Genomic DNA, 18,535 nt, shown 5'->3' with positions numbered 1-18,535 from the left:
CAATGAATCCATTGAATTCAGAGCTGCACTTGGACTACAGGAGACAAAGAGACAAAAAAGGCAGAATGTTAAGTATACCACACTAAAACTTTGGAAGTGTTCACAGACATGTCTCTGTGTAGTTATAAGATGAACTTGGTCAAGGTGAGAGGAAAACCCCAGTTTGAGGAAGAATCCTAAACATTGTAGCATCTCTACAAGACTTCTAATGAGGGGGGAAACTGCTGAGTCCTCTTTCTCACACTGTCACTTTATGCTGCTCCCATCTCAATTTCCTCTCTGCAGCATTAAATGACATTATAAAATACAACCAAAATACAGTATCTGTTCATGACTGCAAATAGCTGGGAGCAAGTTTTGTGCTTTTGGGGGGAGTATTTGACCAAAATTAGGTTTATTGATGAGTGTGTGTGTAGGGGGGGGGGGGGGGGGGGGGGGGGATCACATGCACCAGCAATCGCAAAGGTATCAGCTTGTCATTTTGGAATAATACGATAAAAAAGTTTTTTTACTGGAGATTGCAAATAATTTGGTTTTTCCTAAGTAAAAGTACATAAAATTGAAGCATATAAGTGAAGTATATAAAATTAACTAAAACTGAGTGAGTTACTCAGAAACCCAGTGCTATTTAATTAAATGACTTAGGCATTGGGAATCGTAAATGTAAGCTTGTCCATGAATTTGGATTGACTTGTAAAGGTGATCTTAATGTTGAATTAGAACTCATGTAAAGCAGTTCTGCACACACTGATAGTTCTTCCCATGGTGCTGCTTGCATTGCCGCTGTGACTACTGGAGTATAATGCAGTACTTTACAGAAAAAACAAACAAAAGCAAATGCTAAATGAATTAAGATAATTGAACATCTTTACATCCACAACATCCCCAATGACCTGTTCATTATTAGGGCTAGGATCATGCTACAGCTTTATATGATAATTTCACCTATTTGGCAAATGAACGGTGACTTAAGAGGTTACAAGATGTGTCCTTTGTGTGCTTGTGTGTGGTCTAGGTATTAAACATGTTGTGGGGACCTAAATATCTTTATACAGTCGCATAATGGAGATAATGTAAATTAAGACATTTTAAGGGGGAAACATATTAGAATAGCTTTGATAAAGGTTTGGTTAGTACTTTGGCATTTTCGGTCTCTCTCTCTCTTTTGTGTGTGTGATTAATATTATGCATTTGACACTATGTATCTAAACTAATTCAGCACTTCAGTGCTAATTAGAGAAATGTTTATCTACTTCAAATGAACTTCCTGATTGTCCCCCACTGCCCTCCATTTGGGCATCTTTGTGGGGATGTGAGTCATACTGTGTTTGCCACATACAGTGCATCTTTATCTTTATCCTAAAGCAATTATATCACAGACTGAGTGGACAAGAGGCTCTGTGTGGTGAGAAAACAATAACTATGTGGAAAGATTACGTTTTTGTTTGTTTGTTTTTAACTGTGTGGAGCTTAATGCTACTGTAAGAATGCAAAAAAAGTAACCATGTCTTCAGTTAAATGTATAACAATAAACATGATATAACCTTCTAATAAATAATAGTTATAACATGTGGATTTTATTCACTCCAAACACTTTTACTTTGTTTTTTAAAAAAAGCTGTTTCTAATAGTTTTTACACAGTTTTAGTGAGACAGATTTTTTTTTTTTATCACAGCACTCTTACTTGCAACTGAAAAATATCCCATTGTGGATTTAGGAGTGTAGCACATGAGGAACTAAATGAATATTTTGTCATTATTTCTGGGTCAAGGTTTCCTTCTTCTCTGCAGGAGAACTGCCTGGCAATTTATAAGACCAGTGCTCAGCAGAAAATCAGCAATGGCACTAATATTTCCACTCATAGCCCATAAGGTTTTTTCCAAATAGCAACATGAATCATGAATTTGAGCGGTTTTAGTCATTATAATTTTTCAGCAAAGGACAGATGCTAAAGATACAGGCATATTTTAAAATCTCAATCATATTGATCTGAGTCATCCACATAGCATCAGACCAGATGGGTCTTTAAAAGAAGATTATTAGGGAAATAAGTCTATTCACTTTCAGCATTGTGAAGTAAATTTGCAACATGATACAGTGTGGGCAAACAGCATTGATCCACCAAAGTGACATATCCCATTTCCAGGTACGAAGTGGATGGGGGATATATGAATTGTGTGGAGTTGGGAACACATCCCCACAAGTCTTTAGTCAGACTGTTTAAACAGCAGGAAGAGTGAGCCCATCCATCACCAAGGGAATCTCATTTCGACCGTGTGTCCGATGCAAATGAACATCGCTTGCAATCAGAGAGCTACAGTTTTGCCAATAGTAGCACAGGCGTGGAAGGAATGTTAGCTAATCCATCTTGGCTTGGTTAATAAAGCACTGTTTAGATGAGAGATCTCAAATCATATTTGCATTCTGGGAACATATTCACAGTTTGCTCTTTGTTATTGTGTGTTATCAGTACTGTACGTTCATTGAACGAAACAACAAGTACAATTCACTGTGCTTCTTGTTTAGAAGCATAAACATAGAGAAATGCGAATAGGAAAGAAAAGAATACAGATATCCTTCAACTGTAATCCAACTTATCAGATGTCGCCCTTTTTATCCACAGCAGTCCTGTCATTGACTCTACTTTACTAAGGAAAATCTACAGCACCATCATTATGGAGTGCACATGGTGATTTTGGCTCTACAGAGTAAGTTCTTAAAATAAATACAACTACAAGAACAAATTTTGGCATATTTATGCATCACACAGTGTTCACCACATGAAGTACATAAGCTCCCATGAACGTTGCTGTGCTCTGGTATGCTACACTTTAGGATTTATTTTTAATTCTTTGAATATTTCTTTTTTTTTTTTTCTGATGCTAGAAGCTGTTCAACCAAATGTCACAAAAGTGGAGTCACAATTAAAGTCAGCTATGGCTACATTTATGGCTTCCAGGTGCCCATTTCTGCATAACGTGTAAGAATGAGAAACAGAATCAGGATACTTAATAATCACTGAGAAAATAATGTAGTCACAGCTGCTACAAGAAAGTAAGAAGATGCTAGAAGTCTGAAGACCTGCAGCAGTATGGCAGCTAAGAAGGGTTGCTGCAGATTCAAGCTCAGGACCAGGTATTAATGCATTTTGAGAGGCTGTTGTTTAGTATTCGTCTTTCAGAAAAACGTTTTGCAGTCATACTAATCAAATGTATTTTATTATTGATCAGCAACTGTGAGCACCTCTATACAAGCAGAAGTTTTGGCAGGAAAGACATCAGCATCAAGGAAATTGCTTATCCCATCAGTCTGGGAAGGTTCATGAGGTCATTCCACACAATTTGGAGTTCATTATTCTAATGTCAGAAAAATTATTTACAAGTGGAAAACATTTGAGACAGTTACTTATCTTCTCTGTGGATGCCCCAGCATATTCACCTCAAGGTCAGTCAATAATTTAAGAGCTACATTTCAGACGCTACAGGCCTCAGTTAATGTGGTAAATATTAAAGTTCATAACATCACAGTTAGAAAAACACCGAAGAAGTATGACTAAGGAAGAAAGACTAAAACAAATATGGGAGCACAGTTTAGTTGTATCTGAACAAATGACAACACTTTGTCAACTGTCAAGCAGAGCCCTTAACAATAATCACCAGTGATGAATTATTCCAGCAATCAGTGTGTTCACATTGCATGATCATGTTATAACAAATTCTGCTTTTTCTTATGATATATCGTTTGAATGACTAGTGATTCAGAAGTCACTGTATGTTCAAAATAATATTCCTGATTTTTTTTAAAGAGTTGCACAAACCTTAATGAACTTAAGCAACGCTGTAAGAAGAGAGGACTACAATTCCTGCATAATGAAGTTGCTGCTGAAGGTACACTGCAGGAGCACTTTCTTTTTTCCGTTACTGTAGGTTGTGTTTGGGATGTCGTAATATGACATAACACTAGTGACTTTTTCTGGCATGAATTTTGTCTTATATTCTCATTTGCTCATTTTTTGCATGTTACAGTCCTAGATCATAATGACTTTATCTAAATTCTACTTTACTATTTCAAAGTTACACATTTCCATATTATGACAGTTGCTCTTTTTGAACAACTTTTTCGTTTGCCATTTAGTCTAACACAGGGGTGTCAAACTTAAATGAGCTGTGGGCCACTGCTGGCACTCTCATCTCAATGAAGGGCCACTTTAGTGTTCAAGTAGTACAAAAAAACCCAAACAAACGAACAAGAAAACACCAACAAATATTTCTGAAAATGTAGTGTTTTGTTTGTTTTTTATTTCAAATATTGTATAACAAAACAAAACTGCAAACGTGAACACAAATTTTGTTTTCTCACTCTTTAAAATGTACACATTAGTTTTTGACTGCTAGTGAAAATTGTTTTCTTTACAAATTAGTATGTTGTTCTGTGTGCTGTTCTGTAATATAGCCACAATTATTTATGGGATCTATAAAAATGATGTAAACACATTTTCTTATTGTCAGAGACTCGATGACCATGATTGAAAGTAAAACGAGGAAATGACATACTCTGAGGCTACCTTCCTAGTGCTGCACAGGTTTCATACGTTTGTGAAAGGGGCTTATGAGTGAGAGCAGAGAGGGGACAAGCACACCGGTGGCCTTTGGTTGAGATTTCAAGAAAGTTCCATCCTTGGCTTTAAACTGTCATCTAATTAAAAACATTGTGGCTAATATCACATTATGGTAAAATTTGCCAGCAGTTTGTTGTCTCCGGCTAACATTGCGCCTTGTGAAACAGTTTATGACCTCTGTCAGTTTTCTCTTTGAGACATTTTCATGAGAACAGTATGGAGCTTTCCACCGTTCACCATTCTTGATACTTCTTTCCTCTGTGGTCTCCAACAAAAGAGAGGGAGAGATTCATAACCTCTCACTTGCGTTTCATACTTTTTGTTAGAAAAAAATCAAATTGTTACATGCGTAAATTTATACACCATGTCAGAAATCTGCACTGTCATGAACAAAACCAGTTAAACCTAATCTTTCATGATTTGCTGAGTCAACCCTCTGAGGTCCAAACATAACTGGCCATTTTTGATTTTACATTTGTATTTCACCTTTAAATTGTTTTTATTTTATGTTTCCCTGCCATGCTTGGTATCATTCTTTATAGCTCAACCTCATGTGTCTGAATTTAGTGTTTTTTTCATTGACATACTGTATTAATGCAACTGATCAGAAATCACACAAAAAACATAAATCCTAGTCTTTTTTCTTTTACTGTAAAACCCACAGATGTGTTGAGTAAATTATTTCGATAACTTGAAATGCAAATATAAATTGTACATTTTGAAAACGTGCACACATTTTGTAAACGTATACAACTGAGGTCGGTGCTTTTATTTTGAAGGGCTATACCGCTGACGCGGGTATTTAGTTCCGGTTAGGGCGTACTTTTCTCATCCATACATCTTCTGGATGTGCTGGAGCCTATCACAGCTAAGAGGCTGGACCGCAGCCTGTCGCAAACGTTATTTATTCGAGTCGTCATTTTTGAACTTTCACAAACAACGATTCTTTCTACCGGGCTTCTTCACGTTTCTTCACTGAGCTACGCGACATTTGATCTGTAAACATTAAACGCTCTTAAAACGGACATTGACGCTTTTATTCTGAAAGGTTTAGCGGAAGTGTTTGTGTTACCGTAACTGCGGTACCGCGAACCTGGACGAGCAAGTTTTGAGGACGACGTGAAAGTCCAGCGGAAGCTCGTAGATACGGAGAGAATGGACGGCGCTTCAATTGATAGTTTAATCCTGAAGCTCCACGACGTGAACGGAGTGAAGTTCGGGGAATACAAGCTGAAGAGCGGCCTGATGACACCCATTTATAACGACCTGAGGGTGCTCGTGTCCCACCCCGCGCTCATGAACCAGGTAACACGTGCTATCTTCGTGACTGTAGAACAGAACAGCTCAAAGCGATACCGGACACATGAAACGTCTGCTGGATGCAGTATCTGTGTAGGCACTCGTCAGTTCCTGTGTAATATTCATACTCACGTGGTTTATTTCACAGTAATGTAGCAGACACAATGACTGAGTTTCAGGGATCAACTCCTTTCACGGAAAATAGCAGTTAAAACAGATAAAACTGGACCTCTCACCAGCTAATCTCTCACTCCAGCCTCAATAATCGTTACAGGAATCTGCAGCTTTCTGAAGCTCTTCAGGTCACTCAGGACAAGATAAGGATGAGCGTTTCAAACCATTCAGCTTTAAACAGCTGTATCAGCTTTTAATTAACATTTTATTAGAAGTTCATCATCTGCAACACATCACTCTAAACTCTGATCTTTTTTTCTGACAAACAGACCCAAACTACTGTTTTTTACTTCCAGGTGGCAAATCTCATCTACCAGCGAGTGCAGGAAGAGGGTCTGCAGTTCGACTCTGTGTGTGGGGTTCCTTACACAGCCTTGCCTTTGGCCACAATCATCTGCTCACAACATGAGCTGCCCATGCTCATCAGGCGGAAGGAGGCCAAGGACTATGGTGAGCCGCTCTCAGCTGATCAGGTTTTCAAAAGAATAAAAAATGCTGCCACTACAGGCTCTGATTAAACTTGCTGTCCAGATGTTTGAAAAAGCTGAAGCCTCGGGCAGTACCCCCACTGAGGTGTGCATGAATACACAGGTGTCCAGTGTAGGCAGACATTAAACTGTTTGAAATCCCAGTTCAATGGTGCAGAACCTGCGTAAACCAAACCTAAAAACAAATGCAAAGCAGGAAAGTGCGTGCTTCATCTAGCATGCTATATTGTTGGTTAATAGTTCATAGTTTGAGAATTACTGTAAGTTTGTCCTTCAGTATTTGCCTCTGTAACTCTGCTTCAGGAACCAAACGGCTGGTGGAGGGGTCGTTCCGTCAGGGGGACACATGCCTGATCATTGAGGACACGGTGACCAGCGGCACCAGCATCCTGGAGACTGCTGAAGTGCTCTACAAAGAGGGACTGAAGGTCCAGAGTCTAACGTTACAGTAAAGATAATAATATCATAGTTACGCTGTACTGATGTCATCAGAGCAGCAGTACACAAGAATGACCTCTGACATGTTTTTATTCAAGTGACGGATGCAATTGTACTAATGGACAGAGAGCAAGGTGGCGTGGAGATGTTGGCATCAAAGGGAATCAAGCTCCATCCCGTCATCTCCCATATCTCAGCTGCTCCGTGTGCTGCAGGCAGCCGACGCATCGACGCCCAAACCGCCAGAGTGTCCTCGAGTTCATCCGGGACAACAACACTTTCAGGTACAACTCTCCAGAATTTTCCCCCCAGTGTAGCTGGTGTGTTTGCTTGCATTACGCTACAATCTAGAAACAAAAAATCGGTGAAACTGTCACCTTGACTCACTCTCAGGCCCAAGAATGGCACAGACTCTCCAGCCAGCAAGAAGCTGTGTGTGAACAGAAGCTGGAGCTCAGTTATTCAGAAAGAGCCAAGTTACCAAGTATGTAGAACTTAAATTATTTAGTTATTTCATGTCAAAGCAGAGACTGGTGGTGTTTTCATTGAGCTCCACACACATGCTGTGGACTGCTCTTGCTCTTTTCTTTTCTCATTTTCTGTTCTTTCTGTTGTCTGCAGACATTCATCCTCTAGCAGCAAAGCTGCTGAAGATTATGGAGGACAAACAGTCCAATCTTTGTGTGTCTGCTGATGTAACCAGCAGCGAGGAGCTGCTCCAGCTGGCCGAGTCGCTCGGTTCCAAAGATCTGCATGCTGAAGACCCATGTAGACATCCTCCAGGATACAGCAGGATCAACTAAAACCTCAAATCTGTACATGCAACAAACAAACTGATGTTAGTTTTTTTTTTCCATATGTGTTAACAGGACTACACATTAGCCTTTATTCAGAAAATGCAGGCCTTGGCAGAAAAGCACAACTTTCTTATCTTTGAAGATCGCAAGTTCGCTGACATTGGAACACAGTCAAGCATCAGTATGAGGGTGAGACGGTTTCACGTTCTTTTGGTCGTGTAAATTCAAAGTAACTTAAAAATGTCTCCAAAGTAGTCGAACGCTGTGATCTTGTCTTTTCTCCAGGTGGTTTGTACCAGATTTCATCGTGGTCCCCACATAGTGAATGCCCACGCAGTGCCGGGGCCGGGAGTGGTGAAAGGTCTGAGCAGCTGTAGGGAAGCCTCTGGCCCGAGGCTGTATTGCTCATAGCTCAGATGAGCTCCTAGGGGATCTCTGGCTGCTGGTGAATACACGAAGGCTGTGTGAGCTCATTTCTGTGTGCTCTTCTTCTAAATTTGTTTACATGTGCTTTGTGTTCTTTTCAGTTTACAGCTGTTTTGTGTTTTCATAGGTACAAATGGCAGAGGAGCACTCGGACTTTGTGATTGGGTTTATCTGTGGCACTAAGCTCACAGAGAGGCCAGAGTTCATCCACATGACCCCCGGGGTGCAGATGCAGGCTGGAGGTAAGTCTGACAGCTTTCACTGAACTTTGAGCTGACGTTTCTTTGTTTATCATCATTTTCTTCACTTATATTCATCATACTAAAAGAACTACGAAGTGAGTTGTGAATGCAGTGTCTATATGAAATCCACCCTACTGAAGATACATGGATACACTCAGTGTTACATCCCTTGTTGTTGTAACCCGAGGATCACACGTGTCCCAACAGGAGATTCAGAGAGTTGTGTTAACTCGTTCGAGGTTTTTATAAAGTTCAGGCCAAACTGCACCTCATGCAGCCTTGCACTCTGCTTTATGGTGCCATGACTCATTTCTAACACAGGGTGGTGCTATAGTACATGAAACTGGTGCTGCCCCTGCTATTGCTGATCTCCCAAAGTCTGTATCAGTCTCCTCTAAACCTATTTTCCCTTCTCTCGGTCTCCCTCCCCCTTACAGGAGATTTGCTGGGCCAGCAGTACACCACTCCAGAGGAAGTTGTCTACAGCAAAGCCTCTGATGTCATCATCGTGGGACGAGGCATTTTGGCAGCCTCTGATAGGGTGGAAGCTGCAGAGTTGTACAGGAAGTCGGGCTGGGATGCTTACAGAAAGAGAGTGGGCCAGAGCAGCATCTAAGTAACTCTCTGACTCGAGTTTCAAAGGAGGGAGGAACAACTAAGCTGTAGTGCCTCTTCACTTCACTGTGCAATACCTTTTGTGCAATACTTTTTGTTAATAGTCAACGGTGCAATAGACCTCAATACTTGAAATGTGCAATTCACCTGTATTTTTTTTTTCCTATTTATTCTATTTATCCCCTTCATATATTTTATTTATACATGTCTCTGTATTTATATATGTGTGTGTGTATATATAATATTCTGCTCACGCTCTGTAACTTCTGTCGGTGCTGTGCTTTTGGAAACCAAATTTCCCAGAGGAACCCACCCGAGGGATTAATAAAGTTTTATCTTATCTTATCTTAGCTAAAGTTATAGCTAATATAGTGATTATATATGAAGTTATGGTGTAGAGTTGAGAGGGGTATCAATTTACATGTACGTAACGTCAGTCATGATGTAGATTTCCAGCTGAATCATAATTCAGGCATTAAGCACAGTCCCAGATAACCTGTATTAAACTTGCACCCTGTATTGGCTTTATGGGTTAAAGTTAGGCCAGCCTGGTGTGTTTCACCTCTGCCAGTTTGGACCTCTCATGATCATATTGTTGCTTTTTTCAGTATTTTTAGTATTTTTTCAGTTGTCAGATTCAGCTGACATTGTTACAGCTGGAAAGGTGCAGAATGCTAACAGAATGCTAACTAAGCCTGTTAGCTTTACCTGATAACTTAGCACTTCACCCTCCCTTCCTTCAGTCTTTTGTCAAAGTATTGAAAATCTCAGCACCTCACCCTTTTAGGAAGCCCCCGGTTTCATCACATCATGCAACTAAATATCCACAACAATGGAGGAGAAACTTGTTGCCTTCTGTGGTGCCAGCATGTCATTTCAATACATTATGCAGTGTTAAGATCATACATATCTCTTTTTGATCAGACTGCTTCCTGCATCCTTTTAAAACCTTCTATTACCATGTTATTTTGGCACACATGCTCCACTACACCCCCACACACGGTTCAGTTTTTAATGTGCTAACTCACCCCAGGTATCATCTATTCTTCCTCTTGCCCTCAGGGAAGAGATTTAAATCAAGTCCAAAACCAACAATTAAAAAACTGCTTTTTCCTGCTTCCCCAGGAAAAGCGTAACCCCTCCACCTCTCCCTAAAAGCACAGCTGGATGTTGGATTTAAACATGTTGCTCTCATCTATTGTTCTATATTCTTATTTAGTGCTTATCTTTAGTTCGGTTTATTTATATTTTAGTCTTTTGGTTTTTCATTTCTCGCTGTTTAACAGTTTCCATGTTTTTTCACAGTTTTGTGACCACTGACAATAAATATCTATATGTCTTCTTATCTTTATAAGTTACCGCTTTTACACAATGAAATTGTGGACTTTGTTTGTGCTCTTGGTTAAATGCAGGCAGCTTTTGCAGAGAAATGATGGATTTTTGACTGTTATGAAAATTGCATTGGCTATAAATCGGTTTTAGTAACCCTCTGGGACTCTCAAATTTGTCCTCACAGAGAAAAACCAGTCAGCATCCATCTTCCACAATAATCTATTTGCTCTACACTTTTTGTCCCTGTAATCTATGGGATTAACAAGATAACTAGCAGCTGCTCAGCTTTTGCTGCAAACAGCTCTACAATAAAGCAGGCCATCAGTAGAGAAAGAACTTAAAATGACCCCATGGCCAAGTCTAATAATAAAAAGTATTAATTTGCTCACTGATTGTTTGGTTGTTTTTTTTTTGGAGAAAAAAAGTAAAGCTAAGTTAAAAGTCAAAAACACACAAGAAAAAAATTCACCAATCAGACATTTTGCAACTATATTGAATGCTGTTCCTGCCCTTTGTCTTTAATACATACCCAGAAACATTTGCACTGTATCCCCAAACCCGTCCTACATTGTCAAAGGTCATATGTGAATTTCCACAGTTTACTCTGTGCAGAAAAAGTAATTCATGCATGATTGAGACTTTTATTGGCCTTTTTAAAATTGTATTATTCTGTTGTAATTTAGAATCTCAAAAGTAGTGAAGATTCATTAAAGGGTTGTGGGGAAATTATGATGTGTTTCTAGTATTCCTACTGAAGAATGCAAAAGTAGGACTAGCTGTTGTATTTTTACCTTTTAATTTCATCCCACCCATTTAATGATGACTTTGGGGTTACAGCTTTATCCCATAAAACTGGAGCTGTTTAGTCAAGATGAAGATATATAAAATGCTAAGTGTGTCTAATTCTCTGTTACCACTGCACAAGACTTTTAGAAAGCTTTTAGAAGGCATGATATGAAGCACATTCTCATATCATGCCTGATCCTTCTGCCTTCACTATGGCACAGACACTTTAAACACCCCACTCACACAATGTTCATTCTCAGATTTCGAACTGTAAAATTTCCAGATTGTTTTATTTTATTTTATTTATATAATGTATATAACTCACGTCACTTACTGCGCATAATGTCCTCTTTGTATATATTCACTCACTTTATACAATGTTCTTTCTCTTTTTTCACAGTCGAGTAGCGTATCAGGTCACATTTCACTACACGTTGTACTTGTATAACTATGCACATGACAAATAAGAACTAATGAGAACTAATGGAGTACTGGGGGATGGAAAACAAACACACTAAACTCCTCCACGTGGTCGCCAGACAGAGACAGCTGAGAGTTTCCGTGAGTTATGTCAGAGAGTAGGATCCCATTAAGAGCCAAGACTTAGCCAAGTTTTGCTCCACTCTGGAGTCAATTAATGCTTCCCATGAGTGAGTTTGCGTCTAATGAATTAGCTTAGCTAAACAGGTGAGTCGTGGTAGGGAAGAATCTTGAATTGTGCCCACCAGTATCCCCACAGATAATTATCAGAATGTTAAAATGTACGGATATTTTTATTTATTGAGATTGTGTATTGTACAATGTTTATGGAATGTTAGAATTTGGTAAATTCACATGAGAGTAAATATTGGTTTAGTCATTAACAGCTGAGAGTATTAAAGGCTGCCATTTGTCATTAGACAGAGGAGTGATTGCTGTAGAAGGCTTGACCTGCTATTGAATGTCATGGCTTTAGATATATGTAGGCAAATAAGTGCCTCTTGCTTCCACCATACTTTGTCTCAGTCTCCATCTTCACTGTAAATCAAGCCACAAAAGGCTGCCTTGTTACACCCACATAGAGGGAAGCAGGAATCCAGGAGAGAACATAACAAACATAGCAAAAAGGGTTGGATGGTGAGGACTGACACACCATGACCCTTATGACCTTTGATCTTATTTACTAAACTGAGTTGCCATTTAAGAACTAGACTGGTTCTTCAGCCATCGGGGAATTAAAAGATTGAGGGCGAGGTAAAGAACTTTTGCAAAAAAAAGTACAAAAGAGAGAGGAAAAAAGGCCCATCTTGATTGGTTTGAATAAGCTGAAAATGTGTGCACATCCATTTAAGCCAATTTGTTTGGGAGAGGGGGGGCAAGTTATGAAAACACATTTTAAACCCATAAATACAAGAGATTTACAGAGGAAAACTGAGTCCACCAGTGAGAGTCATCAGTTTCAAATGTGCCATCAGCTAAGCAGCAGTCGAAATTACTGTGGTAATGGGCATTCTGTGTGACTGGCTAAAATCAATCAAAACTGTAAATCGCATCCAGTTAGCTGTGAGTGTCCCAAGAAGTTTCTTTGCATATCTGTGAATGTTTCCTAGTTCTTAGTCTTAAAAATGTGGTCAAAAGAGTGATGGTGTGATGGCACCTGTGTTTGCGTTTGTCCTGTTTTTGCTCCGTATCAATGATGTATTGGCTGCCCTGGATAGACGCTGTTATCTATCTGATCTTCAATGATGGGTCTCATCCTCTTGTGTCGGCATTTTCCATCCTCTGCCAGTGCCTAGATCCCTGTCCGGCAACTTCAGCTGTGTCCTCAGACCATGGAGAAGGAGAAGAGCAGGTGTCCATGTGAACCTCAGGCTGTTCTACAGCAGGGTCTGTCTGGTATGCAACATCGACATCTTGTTACCTGCACTCAGAAAATTGGAATCGAGGGGAATTTGTTTTTCACGCCCCTATACACAGGGCTCAGGTCTCTGGGATCATGCTGCCTCAAGAGGGTCCATACAGGCTCTCCTCCTGGCCGGCCTTTTATCCCCTCGGTGAGTGGAATCTGCGAGCATAGTGGCCCAAACCCTGAGTATTTACACCCCCTAACTCGAGATTCTGCTAATAATGAGGCTTCTACCTCACAGACCATGGCGCTTTTTAATGCTCTATCTATAACTAATAAATCTTGCTGAATTATTTGATATTTTCCAAAAAGAATTCCTTATTTATTTCTGACTGAGCACTGGCTATTTCTTCATCAGCAAGCCTCGGGGGTCTGGTCATGGAGGAGGTCTTACTGTGTTTTTTTCACGGCCATTTCTCCTGCCGTTCAGCAAAAGTTGGACATTTTCTTTTGTTTGAACTAGAGCTGATTAAAGTCGAGAATAAGGATCCTTTTTACTATGCTGTGGTGTATTGTCCACTCGGCCCAAATTGCTTTTTTTGGAGTTCAGTGACTTCTTATCCTCCACTATGAAGCAGTCCAGACTGCTAATAGTTGTTTATATTGATTACTTATATTTTAATCATACACGTTGATGATGACGTCAACCCCTTTGCCAGAGGTTTTATCAGCATCATGGATTCTTTTCATTTTAACCAGCATGTGTCCAGCCCCACACAAAGCAAAGGACACACACAGGACCTTGTTTTCACTTTGAGTTTAAATATTGTTTCTATTTATTTTGAGGACATTTTTATCTCTGTTCAAATCTATTCTTTTTTATTTGTCTTAGCCTCTATCTACTGTTTGCCAGATGGTCTCAACTAAAAATGATCTTTTTGGACTTGCATTTGGTTAACTTTCTTTTGTTTGCTTTATGTTTTAAATGCTCTGGTATTTTTCTGTGAAGCATTGAGATCTCTATCTCCTTGAAGAAAATATAATAAAACCATGGGACCACAAACACAATAATAAATAAATAAAACAAACAATGGAAAAAATAGGGAATAAAAATGCAATAAGAAACAGAAAAAACAGTTTTATTAGGGAAGTGATCAAATATATGCATCACATTTGTCTTAATAACCACAGGTTATAAAGAGAATATGCTAAGCTACACTGAAGTCCATTCAGGACCTAAATTCTCCATTATCACTTTTGCAAAAACACAAGTTTTTATCAGACTGGTCTCACATGTGCCAAGTTGTTCCGGCTCTTTGAAACACCACGTACAAAGTTGCAAAAGCAAGTGAGAATTAAAGAATTTGAAGAAAAGCTATCTGGAGAATGTACGAACTGATATCAATCTTTAATAGGGCTATCAATATTGAGAGCAAACAAAACAACTGTTGTATAATGCCCTCCGCTATCTTCGTTTAATTGGTCACATGACTGCATCACATAACTCAAAAAAACGTCATCGTTTTCGAAAAGGCTCCGGGTTCAACGCCGTCTCAGTGGGGACGGAATGCCTAAATGGAGAGAAAAAGATGTGTTTTCAAACGAAAATGTATTAGTGTGGACATGGCCCAAAACAAAGGAGCTGGTGGTGGACTTTGGCAGAAACATGTCCCAACCCTCCCCCGTCTGCATTGATAGGACTGAATAGGACAAAATAGTCACATGCTACAATAGACCTCAATCCAGTGCACTGACCCTTGACCACAAGCACTGTTAATATTACCAATGCTGAATAGAAAGCATGTCAAACCATGCTGCCTATTCAATACTTTATGTCGATTTGTTTGTTAAAAGACAAAATGATTATTGAAAATTATTTATTAAATTTTTTCACAACTAATTATTCAAGTAGATTTTATCTTTACATTAGTGATGGAAAAATTTAAATATTAATAAAATGTTTGATATAAGGGATGCATAAAAAATTTTATTAGTTGAAGAATAGAGGTAAATTTTTATTTTATGTAAGTGCTTTAAAGGTCATAATTTTGCACCATTTAGTGCAAAATTATTTAATTCAGACATTTTGTTTTGCCTCTGTTCATTATATTAATATAGAAAGCCAAGCAGATGTTTGCTTTATCTCAGGTAATAGCACTGATTAGAGCTATTTTCCTGTTGTAAAACTATCCCTGAAGCTATATGTCCATGACCTCAGTGCCCTGAATCTTCTGCCTGAGGGTGCAGTTTAAACATCTGGTTTCCTGGATGTGTGCATTCCCGCAAAGTCTTCTGAGACTTCCGTCAAGTAGGGAAGTGCATGGGGCAATGTTAATGACCCTTTGTAGTGCCTTCTTGTGTACTATAGTGCAACTCAATGAGAGAGATGCAATATGTAAGCACACTGTCAGTGGAACAGCAATAGAAGCTCTCTCTTCAGGTTGATATTCTTGAGAATATTCAGAAAATAGAGACACTGCTGGACCTTCTTCACAACCTCACTGGTGTTAGAGCTGGACACCCAGAAAGTTGGAGCTAGACACCCTCCCTACGCAGTCCCTGGTGATGCAGATAGGGTGCAGATTGTACTTCCTTCCCCTCCTAAAGTCATTGATATTTGGTCTTAGAGCAGTTAAGCATGAAGCTGTTTTCTGCACAGCACTTCACCAGCCTCTGTACATCATTCCTCTATAGTGTCCTCATCACCACTCCAGATGAGCACCACCACAGTGATGTCATCGGCATACTTAATGACAACATTGACTGGGCAGGTCCTGACACAATTATACATGTACAGAATGTACAATAGCAGGATTAGCACAAAACCTTGTGGAGAGTCGGCATTAAGGCTAATGGGACAGATGAGGACCCGCTCTGACTCTTTGCAAGCAAGCAAGAAAGTCTGATCCAGCAGTAGGTGGTAAGGAAGTCTAACATCCAGTGGTTTCACTGTTAGCCTGTCCAGGAGTAATGTGTTAAAAGCAAAGCTAAGGCTACGTCCATGCTAGTGTGGACGTGGAGCATTTTCAGAAACGTTGTTTTCAAATCTATCCGGGCAAGTGTGGATGTAGCCTAAAGAACAGCCTAGCATAACGCCCCTTTTGTTCCAGGTGTGAGATGGTAGTATGGAGCACTGTAACAATGGGGTCCTACGTCCACACTAACCTGGATAAATTTGAAAACGGAGTTTCGTCTAAAAACGCTCAGCATCCACACTATTGTTTTCAGTTGTTTTCACGGAGTTGTGCGTCCACATTGAAACGGCCGAAAATGCTTACGTTTCAGTACTGCGCATGTGTGAAACGCAAGACTATTCGACCTGCCTCATTTCTGTCTGCCATTTATTTACTTTCCAAACGGAAAAGCACAGAGTTTTTTAAATGGACTAACAATGAGGGGCAGTTGTTGCTGCGAGTAACACAAAAGTACAAAGTTGCAAAAGCGATGGAGAATTAAAGATTTGAAGAAAAGCTTTCTGGAGCATGTACAAACTGATATCAATCTTTAATAGTGCTATCAAAATTGAGCGCAAACAAAACAACTGCTATATAATGCCCTCCACTAACTTAGTTTAATTGGTCACATGACTGCATCACAGGACTAAAATGTGTCATCGTTTTTGTTCGCTGTCCACACTGCAATGCGAAAATGGCGTTTTCAAATGTATTCGCTTTGGAGAGCGTTTTCAAAACGCTGCATTTTCCTTGCCTGAAAACGTCTCAGTGTGGACAGAAGGCCAAAACGGAGAGAAAAAGATGCATTTTCAAACGAAAACGTATTAGTGTAGACATGGCCTTGGTTAGCTCTGTATGCATGGTTTGAATATGAGTGGGAGGCAGGACGTGATACGGCATTGGACTAGTTTAACACATTATAACAGGTGTCAGATCAACTGGTTGGTAGCCTGGTAGGATCTACAGTCAATTTCACATGCTAAGCCATGTGATATTGAATATCATGGCATTATTGTATGCATTATTCCAGCTCAGTACAACCCCTTGAATGGCACTGAGACTGACTATCATTTAGTTCCCCTGGTTTGAAAAAAGGTTCTGAAGTAAATAAAATTATAATTTAGAAATTTCTATATTTAACTGCTGGGCTCCAATCTGCCTTACAAAGCAAAAAACACACTAACTAGCTTACACACTTAATAATATCAATTTAAGAAAATGAGAGTTTGTCGTTAAAAAATACATTCAATAACAATGGATATTTTTTGAGGGGTGGAACAAGGAAAAGCAAAAAAAAAAAAAAAAACCTTCACTGAAAATGAAGTTTTCTGGCCCTCGTGGAAAAAAGCTAAACAAAAATAGTCCCTCAGTATAGATTGAAACGATTATATTATTATTATATTTCTGAACACTGAAAATAAAACCTCAATTCTCAGTCTTTCTCTTATAAGTTGTCCAGGCCTCTCTGATGCCTCTCTTCATGTTGGCTGCAGTGCGTTGCACTCTATCGTTGGAACTGAAAGCACATTGCATCAGCAGGACCTGGACGTTTTTAGTCATTCAAGGTCTCCAGATGGAGAGCTCCAGATCTCTACAGTGACATGTATTATTGAATTATTATGTACTATTATGTACTATTGGATAAACTAATATGTATTGTTGCAGAGATTTCAACTCTTTTTTTAGATTGCCTTTGTTATTTATTCCTTAATTTTGAATGCTATTAGTTTTGCTATTGATTCCTGCTCATAGTTATAGTTTATAGTTTCTTAGTACTGCAATTCCTGCTATCAGAATCAGAATCAGAATACTTTATTAATCCCGAAGGAAATTAGGGTTACAGCAGGCAGCACGCTAATGGCGCATGCGCACTTACAAGGAACCTTCTGACCAACTTTACACAAACATCACATTGGGGAGACATGTCAGAAAGGTAGGCTGATAGGAAAAAAACAACAAAAATACATAACATGAGGTAAGAGGAGGAGAAAAAAAACTCCACTCAGACTGAGCTCCTAGTGGGAGAACAGTTTGATAACAGCAAAAAACACCTCAGCACAAAAGCACATGACTATCAATACACCATAGAAAACACAAGACAAGCAACAGGGGCGGGTAAAGGGTAAGAAAGAGCCGGTGTAGACAGCGCGATCCGGTCCTGCAGCAGTGTCTGCGCTGGTCCAGTCGACTGCCATCTTCCCCGGTAGGGCACAAGTTTCGAAGGCGTTTGGAAAGGGAGGGGGGATCAGTGTGTGCATATCAGTGTATGTGTGTGTGTGTCCAGAGTTCAGCTGAGACAGTGTCCTTTGCCCCGCCAGGCTAAGTAAACAGTCTTCCAGCCAACCCAGGTGGCCTTGCATGGAATGGGAAGGAACAGACAGGAACACAGTCGTTATCAGGGTGTTTTGTTCAGCTCCAGCCTTAAGGTGGCAGCTGGCGCCGAAGGGGCTACCTTACATACTTGATAATATTTATTTGAGAAAAAAGCCTTGGCAGTTTACCATTTTTTTAAAAAATCCATATTTTTTTAAGATGGAACA

At 39.6% G+C, this 18,535-nt stretch overlaps 1 pseudogene; it reads left to right on the top strand.

Annotated features, from left to right (window-relative positions):
• Window positions 1–5,744: 5,744 nt before the first annotated feature.
• On the top strand, window positions 5,745–10,976 carry LOC146504913 (uridine 5'-monophosphate synthase-like; annotated as a pseudogene).
• The last annotated feature ends 7,559 nt before the right edge of the window (window positions 10,977–18,535 follow it).

Source organism: Neolamprologus multifasciatus, chromosome 13 (genome assembly GCF_963576455.1).
Source record: "Neolamprologus multifasciatus chromosome 13, fNeoMul1.2, whole genome shotgun sequence".
Lineage (NCBI taxonomy): Eukaryota > Metazoa > Chordata > Actinopteri > Cichliformes > Cichlidae > Neolamprologus > Neolamprologus multifasciatus.
The sequence above is the reverse complement of the archived record's forward strand: the minus strand, read 5'-3'. Positions and strand labels throughout refer to the sequence as shown.